Below are 17,963 nucleotides of genomic sequence, written 5' to 3' on the forward strand. Positions count from 1 at the left end.
AGGAATTCGTCCAGGGCGCCGGCGGCGAGGGGCTGAGGGGCACGGGGCCAGGCCCAGCTCTGCGCTGCCGGGTGCTGGCCGCTCAGCACAGCAGAAGGGCGCTTCTAACCCTGCTCAGAACTTTCAGTATTTTAATTATAAACGCACACACACGTATTCTTCTCTTCTTTCTGGGAGTTTATTTAAAAAAAAAAAAGCCTAAAGGACAGACTCTTAGAGCTGGAAATGGCTCCAGTCTCATCTGGTGATTTCTGGGTCGTCTCCTGATGTTTGAGGAAACTGAAGTTCAAAGAAGTCTGTAACTCATTCCAGGGCATCACATGGTGTGTGGCTGAGTCAGTCAGAACTCAGAGTCTCTGATTCACAGGCTGGACTTCCCCCACACCCATGGCACACACACACACACCGCGCACACTGCACACACACCACACACATATACCCCACACACATATATATACCAAACACACACACACACCACACACACCACACACACACACACCACACACACACACACCACACACACACCACACACACCACACACACACACATATACCAAACATACACACACCACACACACCACACACACACACACCACACACACACATATACCCCACACACACATATACCAAACATACACACACCCCACACACCACACACACACCCCACACACACACACCACACACACCACACACACACACACACCACACACACACATAGACACACATATCATACACACACCACACACACCACACACATATGCCCCACACATACATATACCAAACATACACACACCCCACACACCACACACACACACCACACACACACACCACACACACCACACACACACCACACACACACATAGACACACATATCACACACACACCACACACCACACACACACACCACACACACACACCACACACACACACCACACACACCACACACACCACACACACACACACCACACACATATACCCCACACACACATATACCAAACATACACACACCCCACACACCACACACACACACCACACACACCACACACACACATAGACACACATATCATACACATACCACACATACACAAAGACACACACACCACACACACACACACCACACACACCACACACACACATAGACACGCATATCATACACACACCACACATACACAAAGACACACACACCACACACACACACACCACACACACACCACACACACACACCACACACATATACCCCACACACATATATACCAAACACACACCACACACACACACTACACACACACACCACACACACACACACACACTACACACACACACCACACACACACCACACACACACCACACATACACAAAGACACACATACCACATAACACACACCACACACACACCACACACACACACCACACACATATACCCCACACACATATATACCAAACACACACGCACCCCACACACCACACACACACACACCACACACACACACACCACACACACACACTACACACACACACACACCACACACACACACACACCACACACACAGACACACACACCACACACACATATCACACACACACCCCACACATACACACCACACACACACACACACACTACACACATCACACCTCACAGACACATCCATAGTTATGGACCTACAGAAAGTTCTAGTAATAAAAACCACACACTAGAGATGACTCTTGGACAGAGTCACAGGAAGAACTGAGCAGAGAGAGGTGTTGCCCTTCTTATGTTCTTCTCTGGTAAAGGGGCAAAGGAGAGGTAGTCTAAATTAAACATTATTCTATTTCCTCGGCAAGAATCTGATGTCTGAAGCCCATTAACAAAACTATTTAGAGTTTTCCAAGAAATGCTTTGGAAATAGGAATATTTTAAATAAACTAGCAATAAAAACCAGAAAACAATGCTTACTGTTGAAAATACAGCCGAGGGCAGGAGACTACAGAGGACGCCTGCCAAGTGCCACGCACAGTAACATCCTGAATGATTGGTTCTCAAGTGAGGTCCCAGGTCCCAGGTCCCAGGCGAGCATGTCAGCTTCTTCCGGGGATTTTCAGAAATGCAAGTGCCAGGGCCCCACCCTACCATGGGACTAGTTGAGGGTGAGAGGAACCCAGAGACCTGCATTTTCACAAGTCCCCCACTTTCTCCGTCAGTGTTCCGATCCAGGCTTTGAGAATGTCTGGCCCGATACAAATGAGGTTTTTATGTAAGGTGGGTCTGAGACAGGTATAGCTCCGCCAGACACCGATTCATGTTCCCTGCGGTCTGATGGTGTCGTTTCACTGGCGTTTATAATCAACTGTTTTCACTCCCACGAAAACCACAGGCTCTCTGGGTAAGATTATTGTTACCCAGGTCAGTGGTTGAACTGTTAGTAACAACATCAACCGGAAATAATTTTCTGCTAACATGCTCTGCTAGCATCAGTATTATGTATTGAAAATGAAATAAACAACAAAAACAGTCATGAAGTGTTGCCTCACTCCATATCAAGAGCTGAAAATGAAGACTCGGATAAACACAACAACAACAAAAACCGCTGGGCCTTCCCTGGAGGCCCAGTGGTTAGGAATCTGCCTGCCAGTGCAGGGGACACGGGTTCGATCCCTGGTCTGGGAAGATCCCACACGCCTCGGAGTCGCTAAGCCAGCGAGCCACAACTACCAAAGCCCGAACACCTAGAGCCCGTGCTCCACAACCAGAGAACTCACCACCAGGAGGAACCCGCACACGGCAGTGAAGAGAAGCCCTGCTCACCACAACCAGAGGAAGCCCACACAACGCAGTGAAGACCCAGCACAGCCAAAAATAAACAAACAAACCCTAAACGAAACAAACAAGCAAAACACACTGCGAGAATTCTGTGTTCCCAAGTAGACGGGGAGTGGTTCAATGCTCCAGTGACTAGATGCCTGGCCCCAGGTTGCAGCAAGGTACTCCTGGGTCCACATGTCCTGGAGGCTACAAGGAATGCAGAGTCTCAGGCCCCTCCACCACCCCGGCACCAGAATCTGCATTTTAACAGGATCCCCAAGGAATCTGCATTCACATTAGACCTCGAGAGCAATGTATTCGATGAGACATGGTTAAGTATTTGGAGGCATGCTGGATTTCCTAGGCCTTCACCTTCTTGTGCAATGAAAGACCAACTGTGTCAAAAGAGGCACGCTATTATCCACAGCAGCAACGTCGCGCAGTTCTTAAATGCCTTCTGTAAGTACGGCACTGTTCAGTTCAGTTCAGTCGCTCAGTCGTGTCCGACTCTTTGCGACCCCATGAATTGCAGCACGCCAGGCCTCCCTGTCCATCACCAACTCCCGGAGTTCACTCAGACTCACGTCCATCGAGTCAGTGATGCCATCCAGCCCTCTCATCCTCTTTCGTCCCCTTCTCCTCCTGCCCCCAATCCCTCCCAGCATCAGAGTCTTTTCCAATGAGTCAACTCTGCATGAGGTGGCCAAAGTACTGGAGTTTCAGCTTTAGCATCATTCCTTCCGAAGAAATCCCAGGGCTGATCTCCTTCAGAATGGACTGGTTGGATCTCCTTGCAGTCCAAGGGACTCTCAAGAGTCTTCTCCAACACCACAGTTCAAAAGCATCAATTCTTCGGCCCTCAGCCTTCTTTACAGTCCAACTCTCACATCCATTCATGACCACAGGAAAACCATAGTCTTGACTAGATGAATCTTTGTTGGCAAAGTAATGTCTCTGCTTTTCAATATGCTATCTAGGTTGGTCATAACTTTCCTTCCAAGGAATAAGCATCTTTTAATTTCATGGCTGCAGTCACCATCTGCAGTGATTTTGGAGCCCCAAAAAATAGTCTGACACTGTTTCCCCATCTATTTCCCATGAAGTGATGGGACCGGATGCCATGATCTTCGTAAGTGGGCATTTAAAAACAAAAGAGGAACTTGACTTACCCTTTCTAAATAGACTGATTTAAATTAAATAGCAACTGGCCACTTTTTTACACCATGACAAGGAGAATTTGAAAAGTCTCTTGAAGACAGACAGAGTCGCTCACTCTGTTCAACTCTTTGTGACCCCAAGGACTGTAGCCCACCAGGCTCCTCTGTCCATGGGATTCTCCAGGCAAGAATACTGGATTGGGTTGCCATTTCCTCCTCCAGGGGATCTTCCTGACCCAGGGATTGAACCCAGGTCTCCTGGATTTGCAGGCAGATTCTTTACTATCTGAGCCACCAGGGAAGCCCTTGAAGACAGAAAAGTGAAGTGAAAGTGAAGTCATTCAGTTGTGTCTGACTCTTTGCAACCCCATGGACTGTAGCCTGCAAGGCTCCTCTGCCCATGGGATTTTCCAGGCAAGAATACTGGAGCGGGTTGCCATCTGTTTTGAAGACAGAAGCCTACATCAAATTTATTTAAGGGAAATCTGAAATTTAGAAAGTAGCAGGGAGAGAGGGGTGACTGGGGGCCTCTAAGCACAGAACAGGGGTGTGGACAGAGCTGAGTGGGTAAGTAAGAAAACTGAGGCCAGCCTGGGTGTCAGGCGGCCTCCATGAGATCAAGTCGAGGCTGAGCTCATCTGCCCAGGAAACCGGACGCGGCTGCCGTCGCGGTTAATTCCACAGACTCTACCAGGCTGAGGGTGGAGGGCGCGGGCGGGGGCATGGCCCGGCAGTGGGGCTGAGGGAAGCGGAGAGGCCCTCCGTGGGCAGGCTTCTCCCTGCACTGCTCTGCCTCCTGGAGATGAGAGCTGGGAGAGCAGACAGCTTTGCCCTGCGATAAAAACCCATGTTTTACGCAGCAGGGCCTCAAAGCAGCCCGGCTGAGCGACCCAGGGGGGCCCCCTCTGCTGGGCAGGTTGCTCCCCGCTCAGAGTAAAAGCAGCTATGATATTCTCTTTAGTGAGAAAAACGCCCTCGCCATCTGCTGCATCATTGATGGCCTTCCCGGGCCTGGCCTACTGTTCGGGTGCCTCTAATAGTCTCATCTGTGCACTCGCTTGCGGGTTGTTGGGTTCTGTTTTCCGGCAGAAGTCCTGGGACACATGTGCCGCACCCTCAGCACCTTGCTGGCCCAGCAAAGGCGTGGGCAGCCCTGGTTTAAGGATAACACGTGCTGACTGCAGGAATATAATAAAATCCTTATATACAGGCTCCATCTCAAGTGCCTTTCTTACCGCACACCCTTCAGAACCAGTTTGGATCAACCACATGACTTGTGGAGACAAGTTTCACCAACGCGGCATGAAGGGAGCAGACCCCCTCTGCTCTAGACTGTGTTCAGCCATGTGGTTGTCACAGGTCTATAAGAGATCCCAAAGCCCTGCCTATGCTCGCAGGGTGCCCGTTACAAAGACTGAGCGTGCCTGCCAAGTCGTGTCTGACTCTATGAGACCCCATGGACTGTAGCCCATCAGGCTCCTCTGCTCATGGGATTTCCCAGGCAAGAATACTGGAGTGGGTTGCCATTTCCTCCTCCAGGGGATCTCCTGATCCAGGGATCAAACCCTGGTGTCTTGTGTCTCCCGCACTGGCTGGAAGATTCTTTACCACTGTGCCCCCTGTAACCGAGTAAATACGTGAGGGGCCGGAGACCACGGTGCCAGGAGCCGACACGACCCAGAAAAGAGCTTTGTGCGGTTCCCAGATCCTGGCACATCCTCTTTATCATGTGTGCAAATAAACAACCTCAACATCGTGGGGTTTATACCAGTGTACATGTAACACATACAACAGCTGTAGTGTTAAGCAGGGTGGGGAAAACAGGCTTTTTATACAGTTGCAATTTTTTACATTTATGTGAGGTAATACGACATTAACTCTAAAGAGACAGGGACCACCAGGGAATGTACATTATAACCCCTCGAGCAACACTCGTTCAGTCACTTTGTGACTCTTTGCGACCCCACAGACTGTAGCCCACCAGGCTCCTCTGTCCATGGGATTCTCCAGGCAAGAATACTGGAGTGGGTTGCCATGCCCTCCTCCAGGGGATCTTCCTGGATCAGAGATTGAACCCGGGTCTCCTACACTGGCAGGTGGATTCTTTTAACACTGAGCTACCAGCAAAGCAACCACTAAGAAAATGCAAGCAAGGATAACAGATACATTTAAAGGGAATTCTAAAACTCAACCACCTTTTAAACAAGGACAATCAGGCTACAAATAGCAAAATGATGGACATCATATCACATCACTAATTACAATAAACGTAGAGGATCAGACTCTCCAAAGAAAAGACAGAGATATTCAGAGTGCATTTTAAGAAGCGAGACCTAGCTGATACGCTGTTTATAAGAGACGTACTTTTAATACACAGATAAGCTGAAAGTACAGGGTGGGGAAAGGCAGGTACTGTCAGTAACTGTGTCAACATCAGATCAAAGACACTTGAAGACGGAGTGTCCCCAGGAGTAAAGAGGGGCATTTCATGATAACAAAAGGGTCAATTTGTCACAAAGTCCTAACAGACACAAAGGTTTATGCGCTTCATAACAGAGCTTCGAGCTACATGTGGCAAGACTGGGCAGCCGGAAGGGAGAGGCGGACAGAGGCCCAGGGAGCCTGCATGCGTTTGGGTCAGCATACAGACACAGGCCCCAGGCCAGCAGCCCCGGGCGTGCTCTGCACAAACCACCTACCGATCAAGAGAAAAACCCTGCCCCTCCGGAGCCGAGAGCTCCCGATGCTATCAGGTGAATGCGGGCAGCCGGGGAAGTCCCCTGCTCCTCGCTGCCTGCCGGGGGGTTCTTGGTGGTGAGTTTGGCTGCAAGAGGCATGTTGTTTCCAGCTGCTGATGGGTGACTAGGTAAGCTGAAACCGACCCTGGGCGTGTCAGGGGGCCGCTCTGGAGGTGGTCCCATCTCCCTCTGAGGTGGAGGTCATCTGCTCCCTAGGTGAGGTCACAGGGCGTCCGCACACCCGGACTCCTCCTGGCTGGTCCCGCTTGGGGCAACCCTCTGATCAGAGCATAGCAATGACCTTGAGTGTGGGAAGGCGGGGACTCACCTCTTTTCTCAGCTCGGAATACAGAGAAAGTTTACACCCAGGAAACAAGTCCAATACTCAGTGATAATCACTGAATTACAATTCCCCAAACTTTACCTGGGATTCCCTGGTAGCTCCACTGGTAAAGAATCTGCCTGCAATGCAGGAGACCCCAGTTTGATTCCTGGGTTGGGAAGGTCTCCTGCAGAAGGGAATGGCTACACACTCCAGTATTCTTGGGCTTCCCTGGTGGCTCAGCTGATAAAGAATCCACGTGCAATTCAGGAGACCTGGGTTCGATCCCTGGGATGGGAAGATCCCTTGGAGAAGGGAACGGCAACCCACTATATAGTCCATGGGGTTGCAAAGAGTCAGACACAACTGAGCAACTTTCACTCATTCACTCAAACTTGACTTATTGCAAAGGGAAGAAGTCCACTAGCAGATTAAATTGCTTTCCAGCAAAATTAAACATGTAACGAGAACAAACTAAATCTAGCCCCAGTGACGTGTGCCTGCCTTGTTCATGCATAGCCACAAGTCTTATACACTCATTTTAAAACAGCAACCCAAGGTCTAAAAGTGTAAGCAGTGGAAGGAGTTCCTAATAAACCGCAGTTCAGCTCTGGTTAAAAAAATAATAAGAATAACAGGGAACCAGGAAGTCACTGCGAATGAAAAGCAGAACAAGAGCCATTTGTCCCGGGAGGGACTGATGGAAGGTGAAGAGGAGAGGTGAGATTATCACTCATTATTTTTTGCTTCCACCTGAGGAGCCACAGCAGCACTGCACCAGAGAGGAGAGCGGGAGGAATGTCAACCCCACGCTCAGAAACCAGACTGGCTGGCAACACGCGATCAGGAACGGCACACATTCAGCAGGATGTGCAGGTCCATTATTTCATGGATAAGTGTTGGTATGTATCCTGAGGAAACAAGGATGAAGATGCACCTAGGTATTCAGCGATGAAGATACTGGGCTCCCTGGTGCCTCAGTCAGTAAAGAATTCGCCTGCAGTGCAGGGGACTCAGGTTCAACCCCTGGGTCAGGAAGATCCCCTGGAGAAAGGAATGACAACCCAGTCTGGGGAGATGCCATGGGTGGAGGAGCCTGGAAGGCTACAGTGCATGGGGTTGCAAGAGTCGGACACGACTTAGAGACTAAACCACCACTGCTATGAAGATACTGTTGAAGCTTTGTTTATGATACTAAAATGTATGAGGCTCTCTATAAATGTCCAGTGATAAGACATGATAAGAAATCACACACACACTCACACATACTCACACTCACACACACTCACACTCACACACACACACATCTATGCAGCAGGAAACTTGTTGCTGAAAAATGTGTATTTCTTACCCTGAATGATGTTTACCCTGGATTGTTGGAGGCGGGGCTAAGTTGAGAAACAAGACAGAATATTACATCCTGTAGAGTTCTAATAGTAAAATCTTTTTCCTTTTGGCCGTGCTGTTCGGCATGTGAGATCTAGCTCCCTGATCCGGGATCAAACCAGGGCCCCCTCCATTAGGAGTGCAGAGTCTTAACCACTGGACCACCAGGGAAGTACCATAGTTATGAGATCTTGTCCGTAAACTTACATGTGTACTTGTGCATATAAGATGCTATCCATGACTATTCCTGGGTTTGGGGATTATAGGTGATTTCTGTGTTCCAGTTTTTACTTCTGAGTTTCCTACAGGAATAAAACCTACTGCCCATAACTCTACTGTACCTAGTAACCAAGCCCAGTGAAAAGACAAGCACAAATTTGACCCTGCTTGGGGCTTTCCTGATATTACGGGATAGCTCTCCTCCTGTGATCCTAACCCCCCTAGCTCGGGGCACTCAGTGACCAGCCTTCCAGGGATCTGGGAGAAGTGGCCGTGTCCCTCATTCTCCTGGAAGCTGGAAGCCCCACAGCACCTGGTGGGCCTTGAAGATGGTTTTCAGAAGCATCAGTGTCATTGCTGGTAACCTGAGGCGAGGGCTAGCGGTCTTGCAGAGACTTCTGGAAGCCTCTTGCTGGGAGAAGAGGTGGTGGTGGTCCCACAGAGACCTAGTAGGACTCGGGTCTCCTGGGTCGGTTAAAGAAAGAAGCTTTGCTGAAAATACTCCCTGGAGGGGGAGGCCAGGGTGAAGAAAACAAACAGGCGAGGGTGGGCGTCCACAGACCAGCCGTTGAAGGTGGCCGTTCCCACCCCAGAGCCGGTGGAGCTGGAGGGGCTACCGGGGGGCACGCATGGTCATGGGCAAGAAGGGAGCAGGAACAGGGCACCCCAGCCTCATGCCACCCACCCTCCCGTCTCTAGCCAGCACCTCCCGCTGGCCAGAGCCCACCCCAGGCAGGCAGCGAGGGCGGGGGGCTCAGGGAGATGCAGCCTGCAGGGCAGACCCGTCTGCGGGCTGAGAGCAGGTGGGCGGTGCTGGGGATGAGGGACTCAGAGGAGCCTCCCGAGAGGACCCAGCCAGGGGCGACCCCCAGGGACCCGAGAGCACTCTCGTAACCCAGCTGGCCTTTTGGCCAATGCTGGCGTTTGGTGTGCAAAGACCGTTGACAATCAGAAGTCAAGCACCGGGAGAGCAAGGAAGAGAGGTCATCGAGGACGAAGGAAAGAAAAAGAAGCTTAAAGGGCAGATGACTCGTAGCAAGGGCCTTGCAGCCCCACAGGTGGTGCTGAGCGCGGCAGCTGAGGAGCCGGGAGGAGGGCCCCTTGGTCTCTCTCTCTCGTCGCTGTAACCAGGGGCCCCAGAAGGCAGACTCTGCAGTCACCAGAGGCAGAACGGAAAACCAGGTCACGGTCAGGTGTGCCTGCTTCTTCTTTTTGCCCACATTTAAACAACTGCGGTCAAACATATATAAAATGTACCATTTCAACGGCTTTTAAGTGCACCATTCAGCAGTATGAAGCACATTTATGTCGTTCCATAACCATCACCACCATCCATCTCCAGAACCTTCCTAAATTGTAACCCTGTCTCCATTAAACACCAGCCCCTGGTAACCACCATCTAAAGTGTGCTTAGTCGCTCAGTCGTGTCCGACTCTCTGTGACCCCGCGGACTGCAGCCCTCCAGGCTCCTCTGTCCATGGCATTGCCCAGGCAAGAACACTGGAGTAGGTTGCCATGCCCTTCTCCAGGGGAGCTTCCCCACCCAGGGATGGAACCCGCGTCTCCTGCATTGGCAGACAGATTTTTTACCACTGAGCCCCCCTGGGAAGCCCAACCACCACCTGCTTTCCACAAATGTGACTCCTCCTGGGACCTCATATAAGTGAATCTCAACTGTTCTTGTGGCTCTTCACTTCAGCATAACGTCCTCAAGGTCCATCCCTGGTGGTGCAGGTGACAGGATATCCTCACAAGTCCTTGTGAGGACCACAGCTTGTTTGCCCATCATCCATCGCTGGGCACGTATGTCCCTTCCACCCCTTGCTGTTGTGAAGAGCGCTGCCGTGAGCACAGAGAGCAGACATCTGTTCCAACTCCTGCTTTCCCTCTTTTTCAGATATAAATCCGGAAGTGGAATTGCTGAATTGTATGGTAATTCCGTATTTAATTTTTGACAAGTCACTCTTCTGTTTTCCATGACGATGGTACCCCTGTACGTTACCACCACCAAGGCACAGGGTTCCGAGTCTCCACATCCTCGCCAACACCGGTTCTCTGTCGTTGTTTTTAATCATAGCCAACCTCGTGGGCGTGAGCTGGCATGTCACGATGGGGTTGACTTGAGCTTCCCTGGTGATTAGTGGTGCTGAGCCTGTTTTTGTGGGCTCGTTGGCCAACGGTATGTCTCCTTTGCTTCCTCCACCTTGTATACACAATCCTGTTGAAATCTGCTTGGGTCCAGAAGCCCGCGTATCCAACTGCCTTCCCACTGTCAGCCACTTACTGCCCACGGCCCCCTAGACGTTCATGTTTGACAATAAATCCACTCCTCTCCCCGCCCCCGACCCCACAGCCTGAGCTCCTTCTTCTCCAGGATCCAGGGGCACGAGCTGGATGGAGGCACTGCCACCCGGACCCACGGGGAGCCTCTGCGTCCCCAGGAAATTCCAGGAAACCTTCCTGTTAGGCGCCCGGCAGCCTCTGTCCTCCCCGCGTTCCTACCATCACCCACTTTGTCCCCTGAGCTCCATGTCTCCTGTCTTCCCAGCTCACCCCAAGCCTGGCTGGAAAACACGAGGTAATTTTTTTACTTTTTCTCTTTCTTGTTTATCTTGAACAAGGGCGCATATGAATGCCCTTTTTTTTTGTTTAAAGATTTTGTTGCCGGAAAGTGATAAGGGATTAAAAGCAACAAGCAAAGCAAGCCCAAACAGTAGAGGCACTGTCCCCAGGCTATAACTGTTGCTCAGGCCTTTGCATCTTTGGCTCTGAGGCCCGGGGTCTCTGCCCCACCTCGTCTCCCGGCTGAGGCCAAACGTGAGACACGATGCCCCCTCCTCCCTCACAGACTCTGGCCCGAAAGGCCACGTGGCAGGGGTCATGGGCTCCGTGCTCCCTGAGACCTTTCAGCAGCTGGCTCACGCGGATGGGCCACAGCCTCGACCAGCTGCACCCCGGGGATCCGGGGCCTGGAGGGGAGGAAGGACACAGCAAACCCCACATTCTGCCCCAGGCTCCCAGACCGTGGCTCCCCTCCACCCCACCACGTGAGCCAGCGCCGTGCTGTGGCTCGTCTCCCCACACAGCTACTGCTGCACCTGGTCTGGGCCCACCCAGGTCTCCAGTCTGATCATCTCCTGGAGCAGACAATGTGAGCGTCACCTCCCCACCCCGGCCCCGAGCTCGCGGGACACCCCACATCTGGAGCGGCAGGCACCCTAGGGCCGCACCAAGCGTCTCCAAACAGAAATTCATTTCTGCTAACATTTACCAAACAGGTTGACAGGGGCACCTCTGCTCAGCCTGACCGTCAGGTGCGGGCCACACCTGAAATGCCGTGTCCAGGCACACGTGCCCACACCACCGTGAGGAGCGTGACGGTGGCACCATCCATTGTGTCCAGTCCAGAGCACTGCAGGCCCTGGCGTGGCTTATAGGTAACCCTAACCTATAGGTGTGCCTGTCTGCTGTTGCTTCCTGGGGCCTCTGGAACAAAGACAAACCTAGACAGCATGTTAAAGACCAGAGACATCACTTGGCTGACAAAGGTCTGTATAGTCAAAGGTATGGTTTTTCCAGTAGTCAGGTATGGATGTGAGAGTTGGACCATAAAGAAACCTGAGCGCCGAAGAATTGGTGCTTCCGAACTGTGGTGCTGGAGAAGCCCCTTGAGGGTCCCTTGGACTGCGAGGAGATCCAACCAGTCCATTCTAAAGGAGATCAGTCCTGAATATTCACTGGAAGGAATGATGGTGAAGCTGAAGCTCCGATACTTTGGCAACGTGATGCAAAGAGCAGACTCATTGGAAAAGACCCGATGCTGGGAAAGACTGAGGGCGGGAGGAGAAGGGGACGACAGAGGATGAGATGGTGGGATGGCATCACCCACTGGATGGACATGAGTGTGAGCAAGCTCTGGGAGATGGTGAAGGACAGGGAACCCTGGCGTGCTGCAGTCCATGGGGTTACAAAGAGTCAGACACGACTGAGCAACTGAACAGCAACAGATACCTATTCTCTCACAGTTCTGGAGGGCAGAAGTCTAAACTTGAGGTGCATCAGACCGTGCTCCCTCTGGAGGCCCTGGGGGAGGGTCCCTCTTGCCCCCTCCAGCTGCAGGGGCCCAGGGCCGCCCTCGGCTTCCTGGGCTCACAGCCGCACCCTCCCTTGGCTATCTTCCATCACGGCCTGGCCTTCCCAGGCATCTCCTCTCTCCGTGGCTCTTCCCCTCTTATGAGGACACCATCGTGCTGGGTTAAGGGCCAGCCCTGCTCCGGGATGACCTCATCATGACTAATCACAGCTGCAGTGACCCAGTTTCCAAAGAAATCCTGTATTTGTCTTCTGAGGTCCCAGGAAGAACCTGAATGTGGGGGGACACTCTGGCCCGGGGCATCCTCTCAGCTACAAGCCCACCACCCCCCAAGTCACGGGGCCTCGAGGGTGGGCCCAGGCCTCCTGCACAGACCCTCTGGCCTAAGCAAGTCCACCTCAGAGGAGCCGACCCGCCCGGCCTCCGCCTCTCTGACCCCTGACCCCGTGGTCCGGGTGACTCCTCTGCACCACGGCCGCCGCCCAACCCCAGGGCCGCTCTGTGACTTGTGACGGTCTGCAGCTGCTGTCCCTCTGAATCTTCCTGTCTGCCTGGAGTCTCTCCTCCTCCAGACTCTCTATCCAGTAACATGTGTGTAGGGGCCGGGTCATGCCAGTGGACAGAGCACAGATCCCCGCACGGAGGAGGGAACACCAAGTTCTCTGCCTGACCCCCCGTCCTGGGAGGGCAGGGGGGTGGTCACTGTCCCTCCCTGAGCCCACTCAGCTTCCTCCTGGCCCTGTTTGGACTCTGAGAGCGCCACGAACCACTCCTCAATGTGCCACCCTTCCAGCCCTGGGGTTCTTCCTTTGTTCCACCCGGAAAAGCCCAGCTTCTCAAGCCTGGGATGCTGGCACAATGGACTCACCTCACCACCCTGCAGACCTTGTGGAGTCACGCCCTAAAAGGCGGAGGAGGCCCCCAGGCTGAAACCAGACTGCTCTCAGTCCAGCAGCTCCTCCTTCCTCCCCAACACCTCCCACACGCCTGAAACCCTGGCGGGCAGGCCCACCCGGTGGCCCACCCACCTGGCCCCAGGCCTCCCTTAGGGCACCCTCCTGGGGACAGCAAACATTCTCACCCAACCTCTGTCCAGCCTCTGCAGGCTCCTTGGGGGAATTGCCCACACTTTCTCCTCTTTCTTTCTCCCTTTGTCTACTGGACTCTTCCATCAGCGCCGAAAAACGGGTCTCTCTGAAGACCACGCTCCGCTCCAGCCTGGTTCTCCCCTCCTCATCCACACCTGCCTCCTCATGAAGCACCAGCGTGACTCTTTGCCGTGCCCCCAGCCCACATCGCTGCATCTTTCCGCCAGGAGCGAGCCTTTGTCCCTGCTGACTCCCCTTCCTGGAACACACCTCCTTGGATTTCTTCTTCTTCTTCTTTTTTTTTTTTTAACATGGAAGAGATGTCTGTAAAGTTTGCGTGTAATCCTTGTTCAGGGGCCACGCTGATCTCTACATCCTCCCAGGTTAGTGGGCGTGCTGCCAAAGGGAGCGCCTCCCTGGCTTTCTCAGCCATCCTTTCTTCCTACTGTGGGACCTTCCACCCCACTGCCCCCTGCCGCCTCTTGGCCTCCTCTCCACCCCCAGGCCGTCATGTCTTCATCCTTCGTCCCACGCGCTCTGCCTTGGCCCATCCTTGCCAGTGGCTCCAGTCACCGTAGGCAGTGGTTTCAGTGAGACTCACCAACAGCTTTCCACATCAAAGCCATTTGAAACAGGAGGGCAGGGGGCAGGGCACAACTTTTGAAGGAATGACACAGTCCAAGGCCACAACAGAAACTGATTAGAATCAAGTCCATCCAAGATGGAAGACAAGTCGACTAGACCTTGATCCTCAGTATAAGCTCCTTGTAACACATCAGCAAGCTAAACGACACACCCAGGGGTGCCATGACAGTTCCAAGGTCAACCATCAAAGATCAAAAGGGAGGTGGTGGCCCAATTCCTGGAAATCTCCACCCCATTCCCAAAATATTGCTGCTCTTGTTCAGTTGCTAAGTCAGGTCCAACTCTTTGTGACCCCATGCCCAAATTATTAATAGTTGGAATAATCTTCCTGCTCATTAGCCTATGAAATCACCCAGCCCATAAAAGCTAACTACAGCACATTTTGAGAAGTACCCACCCTCTGTGATGGCGCACACTGTGTCTGTGGAGTGGGTTTCTCTCTGAAGAAACCCACTTCTTACCTCTCACTGTGTCTCTCGCTGAATTCTCTCTGCGATGAGACACCCAGAACCTGAACCACGTCTGTGATCTCAGGTGGAAGGCCATAGTTTTGGCTCAGCTTGAGTCCTGGAACATGGGTTCAGGGTTTCCCTGGTGGCGCTAGTGGTAAAGAACCAGCCTGCCAGTGAAGGATATAAGAGACTCGGGTTCCATTCCTGGGTCAGAAGATTCCCTGGAGGAGGGCATGGCAACCCACTCCAGTATTCTTGCCTGGAGAATCCCATGGACAGAGGAGCCTGGTGGGGCTTATTGCGCAGAGTCGGACACGACTGAGCGACTTAGCACACGTGCTCACGGGTTCAAGTCCCAGTCTGAGGTAAAGGGCTTCCGGCATCTCTCCTGAATCTTCTGTTCCCTTTCTGAGTGACTCTGATCCGCCTGGACATACAGCAGCAGCCCTGGCCCCCTCCCACCACTGCCGAAACTGAGCTGTGCTCACTGTTGGCATGGACCCTGGCTGCCCAGTGGACACACAGGGGCGTTGAGTACCAGTCAGGACAGCAGAGGACACAGCGACTGCGAGGAAGAGGTGACCAGCCAGAGAAGGGAGTCAGAAGGCTAAAAGATACTCTTTCTTTTCTCCAAAAACATGTTTCTTTCTTGCAAAACATGTTTCTCCATAACCCATATGGGTGACATTGTTGGCATGACCAGCCCAGGGGATGGGTTTTTCTTGGGCTCCAAAAATCACTGCAAATGGTGACTGCACCCATGAAAATAAAAGATGCTTGCTCCTTGGGAGAAAAGCTATGACAACAACAAACCTAGACAACATATTAAAAAGCAAAGATATTACTTTACCAATAAAAGTCTATCTAGTCAAAGCTATGGTTTTTCCAGTAGTAAAGTATGGATGTGAGAGTTGGACTGTTAAGAGAGCTGAGCACCAAAGAACCAATGCTTTTGAACTGTGGTGTTGGAGAAGACTCTTGAGAGTCCCTTGAACTGCAAGGAGATCCAACCAGTCCATCCTAAAGGAAATCAGTCCTGAATATTCATTGGAAGGACTGATGATGAACCTGAAGCTCCAATACTTTGGCCACCTGATGCGAAGTACTGACTCACTGGGAAAGACCCTGATGCTGGAAAAGATTGAAGGCAGGAGGAGAAGGGGACGACAGAGGATGAGATGGTTGGATGGCATCATCGACTCGATGGATATGAGTTTGGGTAAGCTCCGGGAGTTGGTGATGGACAGGGAAGTCTGGCGTGCTGCAGTCCATGGGGTGGCAAAGAGTCAGACGAAAGTGACTGAACTGAACTGAACTGAGGGCTGGGGAGTGGAGGCTGGCAGGGTGGGGTGAAGAAGGATAAAGGGAATGATGTCTAGGCACAGTTTCTTTTTGGGTTGATGAAATGTTCTCAAATTGACTGGGGCTTCCCTGGTGGCTCAGATGGTAAAGAATCTGCCTGCAATGCAAGAGAGCCGGGTTTGATCCCTGGGTCAGGAAGATCCCCTGGAGAAGGGAATGGCTACACACTCCAGTATTCTTGCCTGGAGAATCCCATGGACAGAGGAGTCTGGTGGGCTACAGTCCATGGGGTCGCAAAAAGTCGGACACAACTGAACGACTTTCACTTTCTTCTCAAATTGATTGTGGTGATGGTTTCACAATTCTGTGGATTTACTAAATGCTATTGAATTGTACAGTTTAAATGGGTGAATTACATGGTTTGTGAATTTTATCTCAATAAAGCTGTTAAAGAGTGATGATGTAGTCAATGCTGACTCAAAGATACTCACAAGCTCCAAAGAACTAATCCCACTGTATATGAAGTATTATTCTCCTTGTGTTTTGTTTTAAACACTCATACGTGAATAGGAAAAATATCTGGAAATACCCCCAAGAAGTTACAGTGAGTATCTCTAGGTGATGGCATTATGGATTTAAATATATATTTTCATATACTTTCTGTATGTCTTATAATAGGCACGTAATCTCTATTGAAAAATACTATACTTAATCATCTACCCTATTTTAAAAAATAGGTTATTTAAATAGGTTATTTTTAAATGGCTATTAATGTTATCAAAAGTATATCATGAATAGAGACTAAAGTCCATAGATTGCTCACTGCATACACAACATCTCAAAGTCCTTAGAACACGTCCCCCTGCCCCCCCAATACACACCCCCATGATCCCACGATTTGTCTGTGTTCAGAAGACCTACTCAGCATCATGCCCTCAGTGGCTAATCTGGGGAGACAGCACAGCACTGGGCTTAGTTCGTAAGCGAAGGTAAACTCCCCTTGTGTAACAGCACATCTATAATTGAGAACTGTAATAAATGGTATTCTCATGAGCACATTTCCTCCGATACTCTACTCCGAGTCACTGGCTGGGGCTGGAGAGAACAGATCCCATTATGCTCAACAGAAAGACTCCATTGGTAACAGCCTCACTGCAGATGTTGGCATTTCAAACCATCAAAATACCTGGATATGGTTTCTGGTAGCAAGGCTCCAGTCTCCAAGGCAGTAAACTCAGCTCCTTCCATTGTCGTTCCCTGGACTGACTTCTTCATTCATGGGCCCAGACTCCACAGGCATTTAGCTTATCCAAACTCATCACTGGGGGTGCAGTGATGAATACCAGGTGAAGGCGAGGCCACACTGACAGCCCTAGCTGCTGCTGCTGCTGCTAAGTCGCTCAGCCGTGTCCAACTCTTAGCGACCCCATGGACTACAGCCTACCAGTCTCCTCCATCCACGGGATTTTCCAGGCAAGAGTACTGGAGTGGGTTGCCATTGCCTTCTCCAGACAGCCCTAGCAAGATCTGGCAAAACGCAACCCATGGGCACCCCTCCTGCCTTCTCCCATATCCGAGGGGTCTCTGTGTGACTCCAGGAGGACCCTGGTTCAGAGTGTCACACGGAGAGGGGATGGAGAGGCAGAGGAAGGGCTGTATTAACATCGGCTTGGGTGGAGAGAGGAAGGCAACTGAGTGAACAGACCTTGATATGCCAATTACCTAGCGGAAGTGACAGCAGTCTCCCAGACAGCAGAGAGACAATGCAGGAGCCCATACC

The 17,963-nt window shown here is 51.6% G+C and overlaps 1 non-coding gene across 1 annotated transcript; it reads right to left on the reverse strand.

Annotated features, from left to right (window-relative positions):
- Nucleotides 1-8,482: 8,482 nt before the first annotated feature.
- Nucleotides 8,483-8,555, reverse strand: TRNAR-CCU (transfer RNA arginine (anticodon CCU)). Its single transcript has one exon. It is a non-coding gene; the product is annotated as a tRNA-Arg (tRNA).
- Nucleotides 8,556-17,963: the final 9,408 nt, after the last annotated feature.

The sequence above is a fragment of the Bos indicus genome, chromosome 4 (assembly GCF_029378745.1).
Source record: "Bos indicus isolate NIAB-ARS_2022 breed Sahiwal x Tharparkar chromosome 4, NIAB-ARS_B.indTharparkar_mat_pri_1.0, whole genome shotgun sequence".
Classification (NCBI taxonomy): Eukaryota; Metazoa; Chordata; class Mammalia; order Artiodactyla; family Bovidae; genus Bos; species Bos indicus.